This window comes from Crinia signifera, chromosome 3 (assembly GCF_055691185.1).
Source record: "Crinia signifera chromosome 3, ASM5569118v1, whole genome shotgun sequence".
NCBI classification, from domain to species: domain Eukaryota; kingdom Metazoa; phylum Chordata; class Amphibia; order Anura; family Myobatrachidae; genus Crinia; species Crinia signifera.
Window position 1 is genome coordinate 262,250,869 of NC_139219.1, and position 19,547 is coordinate 262,270,415.

The following is a 19,547-nucleotide window of genomic DNA, read 5'->3' on the forward strand; positions in this document are numbered from 1 at the left end:
TGTATAATACACACACACACATACATTGTCACACTGGGCCCAATTCAGACTTGTTCAAAGGGCTGTGAATTTACAGCCCATCCAAACATCAGTAAACCGCACTTGCGCACCGCACAGACCTAACATACAGACCAAGCAAAGACTACCCTTCACTGGCCATACGCTAGGTGACTGACAGGCAGGGGGCGTCCCGTGGTGGACGCTCCTCGTTTCATGGGCGTGGCCACAAAAACGGGTGGAAGCACCCATAGAAACGCTTGATGGGTGAGCGAATGCAGGCATTCCCCTGCCTGTTTGGGTGGGCGCATTACATCGGCGCCCACACCAAAATCTTGTATATGTGCAGCCGCCAAGTGACTCCTGGGTCACGCAGCGACTGCAAGTGATGGTCACAGTAGGAGAAATCATTCAATGGTAAGTAGCCATCTAATGATTTCTCTCTGTACGGCCGCATGCGAATGGTTGTATTATGGTTAGGTTACTACAAGGGAGGGTTATGGGATAGGGGAAAAGGGTAAGATACCTTACAAAGCCACTATCAGGATTCTCAGCATTGGGATGTTGGGATCGGTCTTTTGAATGCCAGCACCCTGACCATCTGCATACAATGCCAGATTAAGCCTTCAGGGGCCCGGGGCACTTTAGACAGGGGGGCCCACTTACACTTGTCATTACTGGCCGCAAACTGCGTGGTAGAATATTACACTGTCAAAACACAGAGTAAACACTGAGTAAAGGCAGTATAAACTTGGTCAATGGGTAACTGCAGGGGATGGATATATATATATATATATATATATAAACAAACATACCACATGAAAAGCCTGTGTTTGTCCCTCTGCACCTTACTCTATAGGACTGTAGGAGACCTCACAGGCTCAGTCCTGCCTCTGATTAAAAACCCACCTATGACTAGGCCGCTGCTGCTGTCCTCCATGGCCTGAGACGCATGTAATGAGCTCCACCAATTAGAGCTCAGCACAATCTCTCAGCCTCTGCCCTCTTGTGCAAAGTGTCATGTCAACTCCCAGTAATGCACTGCACACTTTTGCAATCAGTGTGCCTTGGCACCTGATGCTCAGCACCATTAATCATTGTGACAACTGGCAGATAGGTGAAGCTGCAGCACTACCCAACTCCCATGCACAAAACTTTAGCAAAAAAAAAACCCACAGGGCCCCTAGCTAGAGGGGGGGCCAGGGGTACTGACCTCCTTTGCCCCCCTTTATCCGGCCCTGTTCATATGCTACAGCAATAGTTAATGCAAAACTCCATAATTAATGGAGCCTTCTCCTCCAAACTACTCTGTTATATCACCTGATGTGTGCCGATGTGAACGATGCGTCAGTCTGCTCCACTAAATCAGATGACCATAGGCGTGTGCAGCCCATTTTATTAGGGGGTGCACCGTCAAAAATGTTGCGCCACCCAGCCAAAAATGTCTCTGGTGCCTCCCCCCCCCCACATTAAGTGAAAGTCACAAATAAATGAAGAATTGCTGTGTAGTGGGAGCATTTTATCTCAGCCATGAGTACTGCTTATAAATACATGCACACACAATATGAATACTTGAGAAAAAATTATATATATATATATATATATATATAATTAATGATCAGGCAGGTCAGGCGAGGGGACGGGAAATCTTTTTTTAAAACTCACGTTTTGTGCCAGTGCCAGTGACTGAACTCTGCAAATGCTGCTGCTTGGCCTGAAGAGGTGATCCCACGGGAAGAGCTGTGCGCAGATGCACATGGTAGCAGCCCTCCCACGGACATCTTGATTATTGGCAACGCTGCTGCAGCAAGTGGCAGATAAGGCATGTGGGGCGGCCACCACGCACTGACCGCTCACACAGTCGCACCTGTGAATGCGGTAGCAGTGGTCCAAGGTGGACAGACATCCAACCTCACCACCCCAGACCACCCGCACTTCCGCCAGTCCCGGCCGCAGATGACAGTCAGGGCAGCAGGAGGAGCCAGGAGCGCAGCACCGCAGCTCCCTGCAGACTCGCTCCCCCAAGCCTGCGGACCCATTATTACACGCACCACTGTGCGTCACGGCGTCCATCCCCCCCCCCCCACGCTGGCTCAACGCGTCGGAGGGGGGGGGTGGCCACAGTCCGGGGCAGCAGCATCAGGCCCTGACCGCTGTGACGTGAGTGACAGCGGCGGCCATAACTGGGGGGATCGGCGGCATGCGTGCAATCGTGTGGGGGGTGCCATTAGGAGGTGCCTGTGCACCCCTGGCACCCCCCGTGCGCATGCCTATGCAGACGACATATCGCCTAGTGTGTTCCCAGCTTTAGAGTCTATGGGGCAGATGTATTGGGCCTGGCGAAGAGATAAAGTGGAAGGAGATAACGCACCAGCCAATCAGCTGTGTTTGAAATATGACAGTTGGGAGTTGATAGGCTGGTGCGTTATTTATCTCCTTCCACTTTATCTCCAGTTTATCTCTTTACCAGGCTTAACAGTGGCGTGCAGTGGGGTGAGGGAGGTGAGGCACAGCCTTTCCTGTCATACTAAGGTATATGCTGGAGTTTTGAGTTTATAAAGTATGTAAAAAATACAAAGAATATATATAAAAAATCTTATTTTTACTAATTTAATAATTGTTATAGTCAAAACTCTGGAGTAAAAAGTCAATGGGGGAGATTCTGTAAAGCAGAAATGCGGTAAAAACCCAGTTTTTACCGCATTTCTATATGCTATATGCCCCCTCCGCAGTGCCAGCGCTGCGGAGGGAATCGCCAGCAAAAGCTGGGGATTCCCTGCAGAAGCCTATGGGCTTCTTACCGCAGCGCTGTTTGAGGGATCCGTCATGGATCCCTCCCAGCGTGCCCAGCGGCCGGCGCCAGGGTCTGCGCATGCGCAGATGGACTCCCAGGTCACAGACCCAGAAGTCCAGTGCCGACACCACATCACAAGGGACAGCTCTTATCGCAAGAGCTGTCCCTTGCGTTAATAACGGCATATGTTACAGCTTATGCCGTTATTAATAATGCGGTAGCCGGCGATAATGGGCGCGGATGTTACAACATCCCGCCCAATGGCAGGTGAGCCAGTGTCTCACCTGGCTACCTTTTCTTCACATCTCTTTTTAAAACTCAGCGAATCTCCAGCAGTATATACTTCTGCACTTGTGTATAATGCTGGCTTGTACCCCATGGCTCATAAATTGGGTGCAAATCTGGCTCTGGTACTTGCCAGGGACTCCTCATATTCCCCATTATGCCATATGGAGCAAGACACACAGTGCAATTCAGAGGGATACATACGCCAACCTAAATTTAACCCCAAAGCCCACAGCCTAAGCTACCCAACAGGCTAACTAACATCCCCACCTCGTTCAGAAACTCGTACCAGGGATAGCAATAACCCTCCCCGGTTACTTACCATTTGACATCCCCTCAGTTGGGATCCTGAACTCATCCTGCACCAAGAAATGTAGAATACAAATTGTTTCTCTAAATGTTTGCATCCTTTTCGAATTGCAGAACACCTCCGAAAGTGAACTAGAGATGCCTGACTGTGACTTCAGTTGTACAGGAATTAGTTATACATATGTACAAAGTCACAGATGTGTATATGGTCAAACTCATTCGCACAGTTGTACAAATGTCACACAACAAAATGATCAGTGCCAGAGGTAAATGCAGGATTTTTAGAGGGGGGTATCCAAATGTAATCCAAAATCTCCCACTCTGCAGGGCATTGGATTAAGTACAGGAGTCTGGGGGAGCAGTAACAGTCCTGGAAATTGGTATTTTTTATACACTGGATACTGTAGAGAATACAGTATTGGGTAATTATGTAATATCTGGGCTCCCGTTTTTCTTATGAGACCGCGTCCCATCGTGGGGCTCGCTGCGCTCGCCACGCTTCGGGCACGGTGGCTCGCTGCGCTCGCCACACTATATAAAATCAACTCCAAGCGTAGTTGGATAGTAGGGTTATGAAAAAATGGGCTGCATTTAACATGGGAGCCCAGATAATACATAAGTACCCAGTATTGATATGTAACAGCATAGATGGTCTGTAGTATAGTCTGTTTCAAACATTTAAATTAGATAAGTGGTCAGGAAAAGGTTAAACATAAACATTAAAAACACAAACATAATAGAGCCAGTAGTGCACTTTCTAAGCTCACCAGTGTCGTAAATTCGTTCAATTCGCCCGGAGGCAAGATAAAAGTTGCCCCCCCCCCTTCATAGAAAAAAATAGAGAGAGAGAGAGAGACTTACCCTCAAACGCTGCCGCATCTCCCTCCCAGCTCCCGGCTTTTAGATGACAGCTGCCGCCTGCCTGCTTCAGTGACAGTCACACTCGCACACTGGCTGTGCGGAGTGGACTGTCTGCCGCCTGACTCCTGGCTCATTATCACTAGGTGACAGAGGAGCAGTGACACGGGCGGGCAGCGCACATGGCTACGGGGGAGGGGGGGAGCGACCCAAACACAGGAGGGGGGAGGGGGGGGCGACCCAACGGCGCACCATTACTAACAAGAATACGGGAGAGCCTGCCCGCGCCCGCCCACTGACCCGCGCTGACTGCTACATAACAGCCGCACCGCTATGAGTAAGATAAGTGCGGCAGGCGGCAGCGGCACTAAGCGGAACAACGGAGGCAATGGAGCCAGTGCCTCCCTGTAAGCTTGGTGCCCGGCGGCAGATGACTCCATTGCCTCTGGGAGTTCTGCCACTGAAGCTCACAATCTCCCACTTCATGGTAAGGCTCCTGTCTCTTCTTCCTGTCAGCTACTCTGTGATGTTTGAGGGCTCAGATCCACACATACAGTAAATGTGGTAGAAGAAGCTGGCTGCACTGGGCATGTGCAGCAGCTCTGCTCTCTCCCTTAAATGGCATTATGTGGTGGCAGATCTATTGATCATAATATATACCAGCTATTGTCACAATTTAAGGTACTTGCCAAGAGGAGGGGGTTTCTGGGCAACCAGACCCCCCCCTCCCTCTGCGTTTGCCTATGCAATCCAGCAAAGTAGTTTTGTCGCTTACAGTTGTTTATGTACTGTATGTAGTTAAGTTGCCGATGGATGGAATACTGATTGACAGAATCCCCACAACTAACTGCCCATTGACAATATATGAAATATACACCAACAGACAAACACAGACATCAAAATACAGACAAGAAAATACTGACACAACCACAATGCTGACAGCCAAAATAATGACACACACACACACACACACACACACTCACATAATACAGGCTGAGTATCCCTTATCTGAAATGCTCGGGATCATGAGCATTTTGGATATGGGATTTTTGCGGATTTCGGAATATATTTTGTTGTCATACTTACCTAGTCCCCCGGCGGTGCCCCGATGATCCCCCAACATCCACGGTGTCCAGGGCGGCCATCAGCATCCTCTTCAGCGGCATCCCCGGTCCCAAGGATGCATTGCATGGGTGCGCGACGGTGACATCACACCGGCGCGCCACGCAGGCTTGGGACCGGGGATGCCGCTGAAGAGGATTCTGATGGCCACTGGGGGACAAGGTAAGTATTAAAAAAGAAGCAGAATATTTCTGATATGGGATATCTGGATAAGGGATACCCAACCTGTACCAAATACAGTTTTTCATGATTTTTTTTTTCTAAAACTGACTTGTTCATACTTTACCATCCCAGTGGGCATAGACAGAGAATATGATATTGTGCGGAACACAGTGAGGCACCGTGCCTGAAGCACGAGGGTGTCCATGTCGACAAAATAACTCGGTATTTTACATGCTTACACTGCCATCTGTTGGCAGCAAGTGAAACTACATGTACTAGCTTTCGAAGTCCTATGATGAAGACAACAGCGCTGCAGAGAGGAGGGGGCCCGAACGTAGGAGGCTGCACATGGGTAATAAACAATGACCATTACTCGGGTCTAGAGCAGCATGGCGGTCACCACAGCACAGCAGCAGATCATTGTCTCATTACTCCACATATACTGAGCCAGTCATAGCAGAAGTAGCTAAATCTCTTCTATAGCATGTTATGTATTGTAGACTTATTATCCTTGATCATAGAACGCACTGCACTGAAAAGGACTCTGCCATCCATAATTTAGTACATTTAATTGTGTATAAAATATGGTAATGCATTCTGTACAGTAAATTATATGGACAATAGATGTCAAGTATGAGCTCAGGAACCATGTATGATGACACAGCTGTAGGCTGGTTTAGGCCAGTGCAAGGTTTCTCTGCGCCCTTAGCACAGCTCTGGCTTACTGACCTCTTCCCTGGTACCCACCTCCCAGTCCCCTACACCCTTGGCTTTGTAAAATAAAAATAATAACCGTCTGCTGGGTGGCTGGCATGACTGCAGACCATAGGCACCAATGTCTGATGCACAACACTGCTAGGGCTACTGTACGTTGCAGAATACATAAAAAACAGGATTTCTAGGGAACGGGTTCCAAAGTTAAATGTCTCTGGAAATAAAAACATAAATAAATGAACGTGTCCCTGTGAGCTGGCAAAATACACTGTTCCATGTGATTTGTGAGCCCTTGTCTTGTACACTTGTTTAAAGTAGAGATGTGCAGGTTCGGATTTACTCGTTTCTCGCCAAATTATCACAAGTTGTTTTTTGTCCGATTGACTATTGGCTGTCATGTGTTTTGGATGGCCAATAAGATCCTGCTTTGAGATCCGGGTAAATCCGGGTCAAGTCGAACCCGCACATCTCTAGTTTAAAGCCATTGTGAAACCTCCAAAACACATAAAGGAGGTGATTCTGGTTTGTTTGCAAAAGCAAACTCCTTTAATGGACAAAACCATGTGCACTGCAGGGGGGGGGGGGGGGGGGGGGGGCTGATATAACATGTGCCCAGAGAGTTACATTTGGGTGGGGTGTGTTCAAACTGGGATCTAAATTGCAGTGTAAGAATAAAGCAGCCAGTATTTACCCTGCACAGAAACAACATAACTCACTCTGCACATGTTACATCTGCCCCCCCTGCAGTGCACATGGTTTTGTCCAACTAGAATCACCCCCAAAGAGCCAGATTCAATTAACCAAAGACCATGGTCTCTTATGGTTAAAGTATGTGAGCATTCACCAGACAAGTAAGTGAGCATTCACCAGACAGCAGTTATCTCTTATTTGAACTCATACCCTCCAGAGGTTTAATTACAAATGTGTCAAGTGTATATTTTGGTTATCTCATACAAGTTACAATATACACTAGTCATTTAATACATCTTCTTGAGTGTTACTTTTTTTGTCAAAGTAGTTGGCTTATGTCAGTGATTTTCAACCTTTTTACCTTGCAGCACACTAAATAAGATTTTAACATTTTTACACATTGGCCCCACAAAAAAAAAAAAAAAAAAACTATTGGCCCCCATATAAAAAACAATCACACTGGTCCCCACAGGTAACAAATAAAATTTATTGGCCCGTTACATGAAAAGAAGAGACCAATAAATAACAGTTGAACTGCTGGTGGCTGTAAACCGGTTTGGGCATCTCTAGATCTGGGGGCACACTTGAGAACAGCTCAAGGCACACTAGTGTACCACAGCACTGTGGTTGAAAAACACTGGCTTATGTCAAAGTGTGGTTATAAAAGTACAAAAATGTACCATTGTTACAGTATCTGTATCTTGTGATTGACTCTAACTTTATTTTTATTGTGTACTCACTGTGATTGTGACACTCCAACAGATCATTGATCTTACAGTTGCTATACTGTGATGTTCTTGCAAGTGCATGGGATATGCATCTGCAGCATAATTGCTGCTATGTACATGGATCTCAGAGCATGAATGTGATCTCTTTGTGTTTCATTATTAAACAATGACAGGCACTTTTCCAAATGTTACACAAAATGTCATGCCAAGTGCTGTTACACTGCTGTTATAAACAAGAGCTAGTAAAGCAGCTGCCAGACAAAGCATCTCAGGGTATTTTATAGCCTCGAAGTAGGATGAGGATCAGCTGGATACTGTCCACCTAGAACAGGGATGGGGAAACCTTTGGCACTCCAGCTGTTGTTTAACTAAATATCCCAGCATGCCCTGCTGCTGTTTTGATATTTAGCCATGCTGGGATGTGTAGTTCAGCAACAGCAGGAGGGCCAAAGGTTCTCCGTCCCTGACCTAGAGCAAAGAAGGCAATTTACAGGCATGATGCTGGATTTTTCCTAGTGTACATAGGAGGTAGGTTTGTACTTTCTCCCCACAGCACAACTCACCCTAAGGACCAAACCATAATAAATGTGCGGCTCAGAGCATGAAGATAAATGGCCACAACCTTTATTAACTAAAACACAGAAGGACTTGGGCCAGATTGACCTTGCTACTGCGCCATTGATGCCTTGCCCAAGTCTAACCATTGCTAAGTCCAAATGGTCAACCAAATAGGGAAACTCCAGCCTAAGGTTGACCTCTTCAGGTTCATAAAGCTAGATCCCTGAGGTATCTCTCAATGCTAACTTGGCCCTATCCACAATGTCAGCTATTGGTACTGTACCACATTCCACCACATCCCAAAAAGAAAAGAAAAAAACACCACATCCCATCATTAAAAACATAAGAGAAGATAAATGTATTTAAGTTTTTGTATTAAAAAAAAAACAACTACACATGTACCGTAATAACAATATATCAGGGATGTAACTAGAACTTAAGTTCCATACACACTTGGCGATTATGCCCAGAGTGTATGGACAACGATGATCGGTCGCAGAGTCTCTGCATGTAGGAAGTATGTAACTTTCCAGCAACAAGTGCGAAACCCCTGAAAAATCCCATAAAAGCCCCTGGCAAAGAGCAAGTAACCCCTGGCAATGAGCAAAAAAACCCTGGCAATGAACATGTAACTCCTGGCAACCAGCATGTAGGTAAGCAGCACTTCATGGGGTATTTTATGTGTAAGCAGCACTTCAGGGGGCATTATCTGTTTAAAGGCCCATATACTCCGGGCGGTTTGTGATCTGCTCTCATTTACCTCACCAGGCCTCACTGCTGCATCCTCTTCACCGTGAAGCGCATATATTAGTAAAATAAAGACTTTTATTTAAAAATGTATATCTCTTATATATTTAGCCAGATCTGTCACTCAACCCCTGTGGAGAACGTTCCTGTGTAGAATAGTTTCACTTTCATGTGTCTAACGTTCCACCCCCTTGACATCACCTCCCCCCGCCCAGCCAGGGCTACAGTACACGCCCACCATCCACCATTACTCCACAGCCACCATCCACCATTACTCCTGCACATTCCTATCCTCTGCCAGGACCACCGCGACCCCCCTCCCGCGATTCGCGGGACCCCCCGCGACCCCCCCCCCTCCCGCGATTTGCGGGACCCCCCCGCTCCCGCGATTTGCGGGACCCCCTTGCTCCCGCGATTTGCGGGACCCCCCCCCCTCCCGCGACCCCCCCTCCCGCGATTCGCGGGACCCCCGTGACCCCCCCTCCCGCGAATCGCGGGACCCCCGCGACCCCCCCTCCCGCGATTCGTGGGCCCCCCGCGACCCCCCCTCCCGCCATTCGCAGGACCCCGCACCCCCCCTCCCGCGATTCGCGGGACCCCGCTTTCCACCCTCCCGCGAGTCGCGGGACCCCCGCGACCCCCCCTCCCGTGATTCGAGGGACCCCCGCAAACCCCCCCTCCCGCGATTCGCGGGACCCCCGCGACCCCCCTTCCGCGATTCGCGGGACCCCCGCGACCACCACGGTATCCGGACTATTGTTAGACAGCACTTACATCGACAGCCATTACATCGACACCATTAGTTCGACACCTCAATAGGTCGACATGGTTTTAGGTCGACATACCATTAGGTCGACATGTTATTATGTCGACAGCTCATTAGGTCGACATGTTTTTAGGTCGACACTGCCATTAGGTCGACAGTGTCTATGTCGACAGTCAAAAGGTCGACATGGGTTTTTTCACTGTTTATTGAGCCGACATGTGCCGACAGGCGGTATTTCATGCCCTACTATCCACTAGGGCGTGGTGGGAGAATAAAATAGTGTGCCCGAAGCATAGCGAGCGGCTGCGGTACACTTCAAACTGTGTCCATGTCGACTGTGTCGACATTTCGGCCAAAAAAACAGTGAAAAAACCCATGTCGACCTTTTGACTGTCGACATAGACTCTGTCGACCTAATGGCAGTGTCGACCTAAAAACATGTCGACCTAATGAGCTGTCGACCTAATGAGCTGTCGACCTAAAACCATGTCGACCTATTGAGCTGTCGAACTAATGGTGTCGATGTAATGGCTGTCGATGTAAGTGCTGTCTAATATCCGTCCCAGACCCGACCACCCCCTCCCGCGATTCGCTGGACCTCCGCAACCACCCCCTCCCGCGAAACGCGGGACCCCCGCGACCCTCACCCAAATCGCGGGACCCCAGCGACCCCTCCCTCCCGCGATTCGCAGGACCCCTGCATCCTCCCCTCCCGCGATTCGCGGGACCCCTGCGACCCCCCCTCCCGGCATTAAAAGGGCCCCCCGCGACCCCCCCTCCTGCGATTCACGGCACCCCCCCCCCACTGTGATTTGCGACCCCCCTCCCGCAATTCGCGCCGCCCTCTCCCGCGATTCACGGAATCCCCCGTAGCGCCCCCCTCCCGCGATTTGCGGGCCCCCTCGGCACTTCTCGCGATTTGCGACCGCCCCCTAATTCACACATTCGGGGACCCCACCTCCCGCGATTCATGCCCCCCTCACGCAATTCACGGCACCCCCCACACCCCCCTTCCTGCGATTCGCAACCCCCCACGACCCCCCCTCCCGCGATTCACGAAACCCCCCGTAGCGCCCCCCTCCCGCGATTTGCGACCGCCCCGTAATTCACACATTCGGGGACCCCCCCTCCCGCGATTCATGCCCCCCTCACGCAATTCACGGCACCCCCCATACCCCCCTTCCTGCGATTCGGAACCCCCCACGACTCCCCCCCCCTCCCACGATTCATGCCCCCTCCCGCGATTCACGGACCCCCGCACCACCCTCCCTTGATTCACGCCCCCCTCATGCAATTCACGGCAACCCCCCACACCCCCCCTCCTGCGATTCGCAGCCCCCCCACGACCCCCGCCTCCTGTGATTCATGACCCATCCCGTGATTCACGGACCCCCGCACCACCCCCCCTTGACTCACGGCACCCCACGCGCCCCTCCCGCAATTCACGGACCTCCGCAACCCCCCTCCCGCAATTCACTAACCCCGACAACCCCCCTCCCGCAATTTGCGGACCCCCCTTCCCACGATTCAAGCCCCCCCGCGCCCCCGCCCACGATTTGCGGACCCCGCCCCCTCCCGCTAACCGCGGATCCCCACACACCACCCCCCCTCCCGCAATTTGCAGACCCCCCAGACCCCCTTCCGGCAATTCCACCCCCCAGCGGACCACCGCGGCCCCCGCTCCCGCATTTCACGTACCCCTGTGACAATGGGGGATCCTGTACCACCACAAGCAGGTACCGCCCCTAGGTGGGAAATCCGGCCCTGGCTGCCGCACTGCAGTTTTCCCCACTGCCCTCTGCACCAGCGCCACAACTTTTATCAATGTCTTGCCCACATACCACTATTATACAGCCTCCTGCTCTCATGCACGCTCACTCCCTCCCAGTGGGAGGAGACGCTCACCCACTGCCGGGAGCTGCATACTGTCCCCCACCCTCCTCCAGTTCTAGGGATGCCCATCGACCATCAATGATTTTCAAATAATCGATGGTTTATGGCCGATGTTGAATACTTTTGCCATCAATGTGGGAGGACACTGCCCTGCCTCCTGTTCTCCTGCCCCGTAACTTCCGCCAGTGGAGACCCGCTCACCCTGTGTTGCCCACATTCCCCTATCATGCTTTACCGCCCAGCCTCCTGCTCTCATGCACCCTAACTCCCACCCAGTCGGAGGAGACACTGACTCCTGTATTTCTGTGCTGCCACGCTGGACCCTCACCCACTGGCAGAAGCTGCACAGTGTCCACCACCCTCTTTAGTCCCCCGTATGCCCACACACCCCTATCACTACCCAGCTTCCTGCTCTCCTGAACCGTAACTTCCACCACTGGGTAATCGCTGACGCTGTGTTGCCCACATACCCCTATCATGCCTCATATCCCAGCCTCCTGCTCTCATGCACCCTAACTCCCACCCAGTAGGAGGAGACACTGACTCAGGGCCACCGTCCGGTACTCCTGTGCTGCCACGCTGGACCCTCACCCACTGCCAGAAGCTGCAATACAGGGCATCTTTCATACAATTCTAACCATATTTCTCACAATACAAATGTTCACAAATTAAGGGGCGTAGCCCCTTACGCCGGTGTGAAGAGCGCCCGTAGGGCGCGATGAATCACCTAGTATCATATATGCATTATAAAATATGGAATTTTGGAACCAGATTGGTCCAGAATTCTTAGACTTGTGGCATAAGAACAAGATGGCAGAAGCCTCATGAGCAGAGGCTGCTGCAGGCCTGGGTTGCAGATTCAACTAAGAAGTGCAGGGGGAACCGGGATCGCACAGCACATATGTACATGCATGTTACCGTGCAGATAATATATGTGCTGGATCCCCTGAGTGATGCTCCCAGGTCCAGGGGCAGTGGAAAAAGGTAACCCGGGTCAATGCAACCCGGGTCCTGTTCACTGCATTACAGAAGCCGCCACTGGGAGATACTTTCATCTCCCAATGCTGATCACTCCCCAATGGGAAAGGGTTAGCAAGCTGGGTCGTACCTGTGTACAAAATTCCGGATGCGATTCAGCTTGAAAGTGGAAAAGGAGTATAAGGCAGCATGAACAAAGTCCTGGTCTAGGCAGTCACAATTATGATATCACAGCATGACCTCACAGACTCCAACAGACAGGCCAGGACTGGATATTTCTGGTTTGAGGTAGAGATGTGCACCGGCCACTTTTTGGGTTTTGGGTTCTGATTACCTTGAGGTTTTGGGTTCTAATGGGTTTTGCCAAAACACCTCCTAAGTGTCTTGTGTTTGGATTTCTTGGGTTTTGGGTTTGATTTTTTTGTTAAAAAAGCATAAAAACTGCTCCTACGCTATATTAACCGCAATAACATTCATCTCCACTCATTTCCAGTCTATTCTGAACAGTTCACACCTTACAATATTGTTTTTAGGGCAAAAGGTTGCACCGAGGTAGCTGGATAACTATGATAAGCCACACAAGTGTGCGGCACAAACACTAGACTGATATGGCACACTTAGCATACCCTCTAGGCTGATACTGCACACCTAGAATTACCCCTGGACTGATATGGCACAGGTAGCATCACCCCTGGACTGATACGGCACATTTAGCATCACCCCTGGACTGATATGGCACACTTAGCATCCCCCCTAGTCTGATACGGCACACCTAGCATCATCCCTGGACTGATATGGCACGCTTAGCATCACCCCTGGACTAATACAGCACACTTGGCAGCACCCCATGAATTATACGGCAGACTTGGCTAACCCCAGGAATTATACGACACAGAAGCGTGGCGAGCGCAGCGAGCCCCGCGAGGGGACACGGATACCTTCACAGTTATACGCGTCCCCTCGCGGGCTTCCCAGGTGTCCATGGCGAAGCGGACACCTGGGAAGCCCGCGAAGGGACGCGTTTACCTGTGAAGGTATCCGCGTCCCCTCGCGGGGCTCGCTGCGCTCGCCACGCTTCGGGCTCGGTGGCTCGCTGCGCTCGCCACACTATTCTATTCTCACTCCATGCCCTAGTGGATAGTAGGGCATGAAAAGGTCGGAGGACGCGTACCGCCGCCCCTCGCGGGCTCGCTGCGCTCGCCACGCTTCGGGTTCACGTTGATGGCGGGGTGGCGTCAACTACTTTTGGGGGGACATTTCAATGTTCAGGGGTGTTTTTGGCCCATTTACTATTGTTCCTATGCTGATTTGGGTAAATTGATCCATTTAACATTGTTTCCTATGGGAAATCGTGGTCATCGCGGGTAAATTGAAGCATTTAACATTGTTCCCTATGGGGAAATCGGGGGCATCGCGTCTGGACCATTTAAGCATTTTTAGGTGCACACGACGCGACCGACCCGATTTTTCACTGTTTTCAATGCATTTCAATGGAAAAATCGGGGGCATCGCGTCGGTCGCGTCGCAGGCCACTCAAATTACCCCCGATGGCCAAGATTTGTGGCCGTGCTAGGAAACAAGTACCCAGCAGACACTAGGCAGTGCAGGGCAGGCAGTGGCACTAGCAGCACCAGTGGACTATCACACTGTGACTGACTATACAGGAGCAGACTCAGCAGAGGCAGGCCCCAGCACAAAGGAGAGACAGAACACAGCACCAGTCATCCTTGCAATGGTGATGTCTTGATCACTGAGCAGAGACACAGTACACAGCAGCACGGGCCCCAGCAGAGACCACACACAGCAGCAGCACACCCTTCCCTACCCTTCTCCGAGATTGGAGTGAAGATGGCGGCGCGAGGTTGCGGAATTTAAGGGTTCCGTGATCTCGCGAGAATCCGACGCCGGATTCGAGTCAGGCGGGAAGCGCCGAGCGCTGCTCGTATCCGGGCCCGGATTGATGACGTCCGTGCTGGCTCGGATCTGAGGAATCCGAGCCCGCACATCTCTAGTTTGAGGCCCATTATTACATTACAGCTCCTGTTTTCTTTTGCATGACTGACCTAAGGGAAATGTGATTTTACTGCATATTTAAAAGTATTACATTCACACCAGAATCTTATTTATTATAATTTATTAGTTGGAAAACCGAACCCTCAGAGAAAGTATTGCTCAGTTTAAGTGTGACTGCGGTTCACTACTACTATAGCTGCCGTTTTGTAGAAAGTCCACCCCCCCTTCCCCCACACACACACTTTAACCCCTGTATCTAGATATCAGTCCCTACAAACATAGTTAACATGCCTAGATGTAAGTGGGGTGAAACACATGTAGCCCACTAATAGGATTAAAACTTCCTGTTTACATACATTACATTAGCAATAAATGGTCCATTTGCACTTCCAGACTTTTTCAGTTATATAAGGAGATATGATACATGACATGAGTATTGTTAGTTAATAATATTTGTAAATACTTATCATAGCAATACACAAATATATAATAATTGCTTGATTTATGAGTTCAAATGTAGTGTATGTTTGCTTTGCACGACAAAGATCCCGTAATTACTGTTAAATTAACTACTATTTCCTTATTAATATATATTGAGTAATTGGCTCATCACTGTTTTCCAGGCACAAGTGATTATGATGCACAGTATTGTATGAAGGCAAATGCAGTAGCTGTGATTTATTTATTTATATATATATATATATATATATATATATATATATATATATATATATATATATATATATATATGCATGTTTTTCACTGATGATAATACCAAGCGACTCTAATATCTGCTTTATAGCAAAACAAAGTGGGTCTGTAGACTTTTTTTACATTGAACATAGGGGTGTTTTTGGCATATATACATAGGTGTGTAGCAGGAGGACGCTGTAAATTCCAATACCCAGCCTGTAATGGGTTGCACTACTGTGTTGTCATAATGACCTTATACTGTGTAACATAGGCACTGCTTCAGAACACTGAAATATATGGAAAGTACCATGTGGTAGAGAAACTAACCTCCTGACATTCTACTGTTTTATATTTTAAACAAGGATTAAGTTAACAGCCAAACCCACAACACTAAACCATTTCCACTTTATTATTTGAAAGACCTGCTGACTGTCTGTATTTTATGGGAAATGTTATGGAAAGTGTCTGTTCTGTGCTTGTGGGTTACTTATACCCCTTTTACACCAGAGCCTCAACTTGTGTTATTGCCGCTCCAGTCCGGGCTGGGCTTGGTGCAAAAGGGGTAAAAAAAAAACCCGAGTCCTGTTCCCCAGGTGTCCGACCTGACAAATGTTCAGTGTCGGACACGGGGCTTCCCCGAAGTCAGGGGCCATGTAAATGGGTAACCTGGATCATCCAACCCATGGACACATTTCCACCAATAGGGGAGTCCCAACCTCCAGACAGCAGTGTCCTGCGGTCAGCCTGGAGATTGGGCAGGGGCCGCGTACAGCCTCCGCTGCTGTCTGCGGTACTATGCAGACAGCAGAGGAGACAGGCAGGGGGTGAATGGATGCCTGTGTGCGGCATCCAATCACCTCATGGATGGAGGCTGGAGGCGCAAGGAGGCTGGGGGCAGCAGAGCAGCTTTCCTGGGTACTGGGCTTGCCCCCAGCGTGTCGGTTGGCATTGAGGTGGTCCGGGTTTCCCGGCACTTGGCGATGATGTCATCTCCAAGTGCTGGCTCAGGGCCCGACTTCTCCAGCGGCATCCACCCAGCATAATGCCAGGGGACGCCAGTGTAAAAGGAAACAACTGCCAGGTCGCATCCGGGTCCAAAACCCAGGTGCGACCCGGCAGTTTTGGTGTAAAAGTGGTATGATGCAGTATGAGGAATCTTTGTGGGAAAATGACATACTGTATTTATCATCATCCACATTTTTTATGCAAATGTGATAAATATTTTTTACCCAAACTCGCAATATAAGTATTTAAACTTTTCATGCAAATTTACCAAAATGCTCGCGTCAGTAGGCAGGCTTTGATAAGAGACCATCTTGGTGAAGACCTGGAAGCATTGTTAGAGTCCTTAGTAGACAGTGTTTTTCTCCACTGTGCAGCAGGCAGGCTGAAAGCAGCAGTGCAAGAGCAGCAGAGATGAAGATGCCCACACCAACCAGTTTGTCCTCGCTGCAGACCGCAGGTGACATCAGACGCCATTTTTTACATCCGCTCTAGTGTCAGCCCCGCCCACTACTCTAATGCTCTCAAAGCTAACCTCCAGTCCCACCTACCTAATTACACTGGCTCCACCAACTTCATGAAATTGATACTGTCCAGTCCTGCATTTATTGACCTAGTGACAGTTACCTCCTGCCTCCTTCTGAAAATCCTACTAGCCTGGCGGGACAGCTTCCCACCCTCATGCTCCGCTGTAAGGTCTGATTGATTCAGCAAATATAAATAAAGAGATTGGAGAGTCAGGTAGTACACTGCCCTCCATCCTACTTTATACTTTTTCCTCATATTGCTGCTATCTTTTGTAATGCTGCTATTCACATTTACTCCATACAATGCTGCTACTGTGCACCTATTTATTTCAGATGACCACAGTAAAAAAAATGGTTACAACAGAAATATAACTGACGTGCATACTGAAGAATAATTATAGAGCAGAAAGAGGGCCACCGTTTTATTCAGGATCTACAGATCTTTAGGAGTACCAAAATAGTCGCTGTATCATCGCGGAAAACTGAGAGAACTAGACATCTCTTAGGACAAAAGGAGCACTAAGATGGCGACAGCTCAAGACGAGACATACGACAAAAGAAGTACTAAGATGGCTACCGCACCACCAACAATACAGACCGAGCAAAGGAGTACAAAGATGGCCGCAAGGAGAGGATTACAAAGAAAAATGAGAGCACAAAGATGGCGACGAGGACGGAACCTTAAAACACTGGACAGACACAGAAAATAACGGAAGTGACGCGACGGGAGGAACAGTGCCACCGACCCCCCGCCGCCCTGCACGGACCCTCCACCGCCCCGCATGGACCCCTGCCGCCCCGCATCACCCCCTCCCCCGTGTCCGGGCAGCACAGAGCTGCGCTGCCCGGACCTGTGACCTCCTCCCTGCACTGATCCTCTTCCGGGTGCAGGGAGGAGGAGAGCCCGGCGCAGCAGCAGCGCCGGGTGTGGGAGGGAGGGGGGAGCCGCTGGGACCCAGCGACTCTCACCGCAAAGGACAGCTCTTAACGCAAGAGCTCTCCTTTGCTATAATTATCGCAAATGTTAGAACATATGCGATAATTATAATTGCGATAGGTGGTGAAGGGGGGTGGAGATTCTTAGAGAATCTCCCCCCCAATCTCATGTGGGCGCAAGGCTCTGCATGTCCATGATCCTTGTTTGCTGACAGCAAGCAATGCATTGGTGTTTTACACATTTATTTGCATAGACATCACTGAAATCTGACTTTTCTGTCCCCAGCCTGGTCGATGAATAGGGGGCGTGGTTGGCAGGAAGATGGAGTGATCGTGGGCATGGTCGCATGATCGCGCCATCTTGGCTCCATACCCCCGCTATACATCGCTGGCAATGTATAGCGGAGGCAGGGCAACGATAATGTGATAATTGGATTAATCGGGTCCTCCTCGGTCTGCCCACTTATGCTCTGTAGGAGGCCAAATAGTTGTGCAGGTGGATGCGGGAGACTTGCTGACCTTTCTTGGTGGTCGCAAGGGCCACCTGATTTGGACGTTCTGGCAGAGAAGACAAGTATACTTAAATCATAGATACCCAAAGTTTAGAATTTCCCCAGGCACCCAGTAGAATTGAACATTGTCTATATCCCGTCCACTTGTGTAGTGAGGTAGACTCACCAGCGAGTAGCTATAAAAAACTCATGTGGACTATTGCTTGTATGGACATTTTGTCCATGTTGTCCTAGTGCACGCAACCTTTTCATGTGTGGACCTTTTCACTGTCGGCCAATAGTGGTCGACCTAATGACTGTTGCTCTACTGTATATCCAGTATATCTAGGAATCCACGCCCATTTAGAATTTGGACACTCCTTTATGTCCTTTTATTTTTGTTTCAGTTATCTTCATTTGGTTTGTCGTTGATCTATATTTACTGATTGGACTGAGCATTTGAAATTAATATTTGAAAAAATTTAAATATATCTAAATAATTACATATTATTGCCTAATAAGGTGATGTGAAATATCAATGTCATCAACATTATGAATGTGTCACACATTTTAAGGAACTGATGATTTCCCTAAAAGACACCAGGATCTGAAACTGCACAAATTGGAAGAAAAAAAAAGTGTCACCAAAGCCGTTGGATTTCCTTTCACATAATTGCCAGCATTCAATGATTTTATTCACTATGTGCAGCGAATCCTGTTTCGGATTCGTTGCACATTCGCCACGTTCCGGCGGGCTGGAGGAATCACTCTCCCCATATTCAGCGCAGGGAGCCGGGGGGACGGCAGGGAGATGGAGGCCACCCTGCATGCGCCAGATGCTGTGTGGGGGAGAAGGACGGCTGGCAGGGACACAGGCAGTACAGGGTCAGGTCGGGTAGCGCTGGCGGGCAGGGGGTCTCTATGGTGTATGTGAGATCAGTGTCAAGGTCCCTGTGGCTGATGGGAATTAGTAGTTCCCATCCGCCACAGGGACCCGCTGCTGAGGAGAAGAAGGAGGGAGGAGAGGGAGGGCTGCACTGGTCCCGCTCATGAATATGTAATGAGCGGAACCAAGTGCAGTGAATTGATGATGAGCTGCTCTCCCTGCTGATGTTATGTGAAAACATTTTTAAATTAAATATATGCAAGCACATGAATCCAAATAGCATGCCCCTTCACATAATAAAATTACTGATTTTTTAACACCAAAAAAAAAAGAAAACCTTTATTTTAACCCCTTCACGACATTTGACGTATATATACGTCATGGCCGGGAAGTACTTC

General features: G+C 49.4%; 1 protein-coding gene across 2 annotated transcripts in view; it reads left to right on the forward strand.

Moving 5' to 3' along the window:
- Positions 1-19,547, forward strand: part of DOCK10 (dedicator of cytokinesis 10) — a 341,015-nt gene that overhangs the window by 57,661 nt on the left and 263,807 nt on the right. The window lies entirely within an intron of this gene.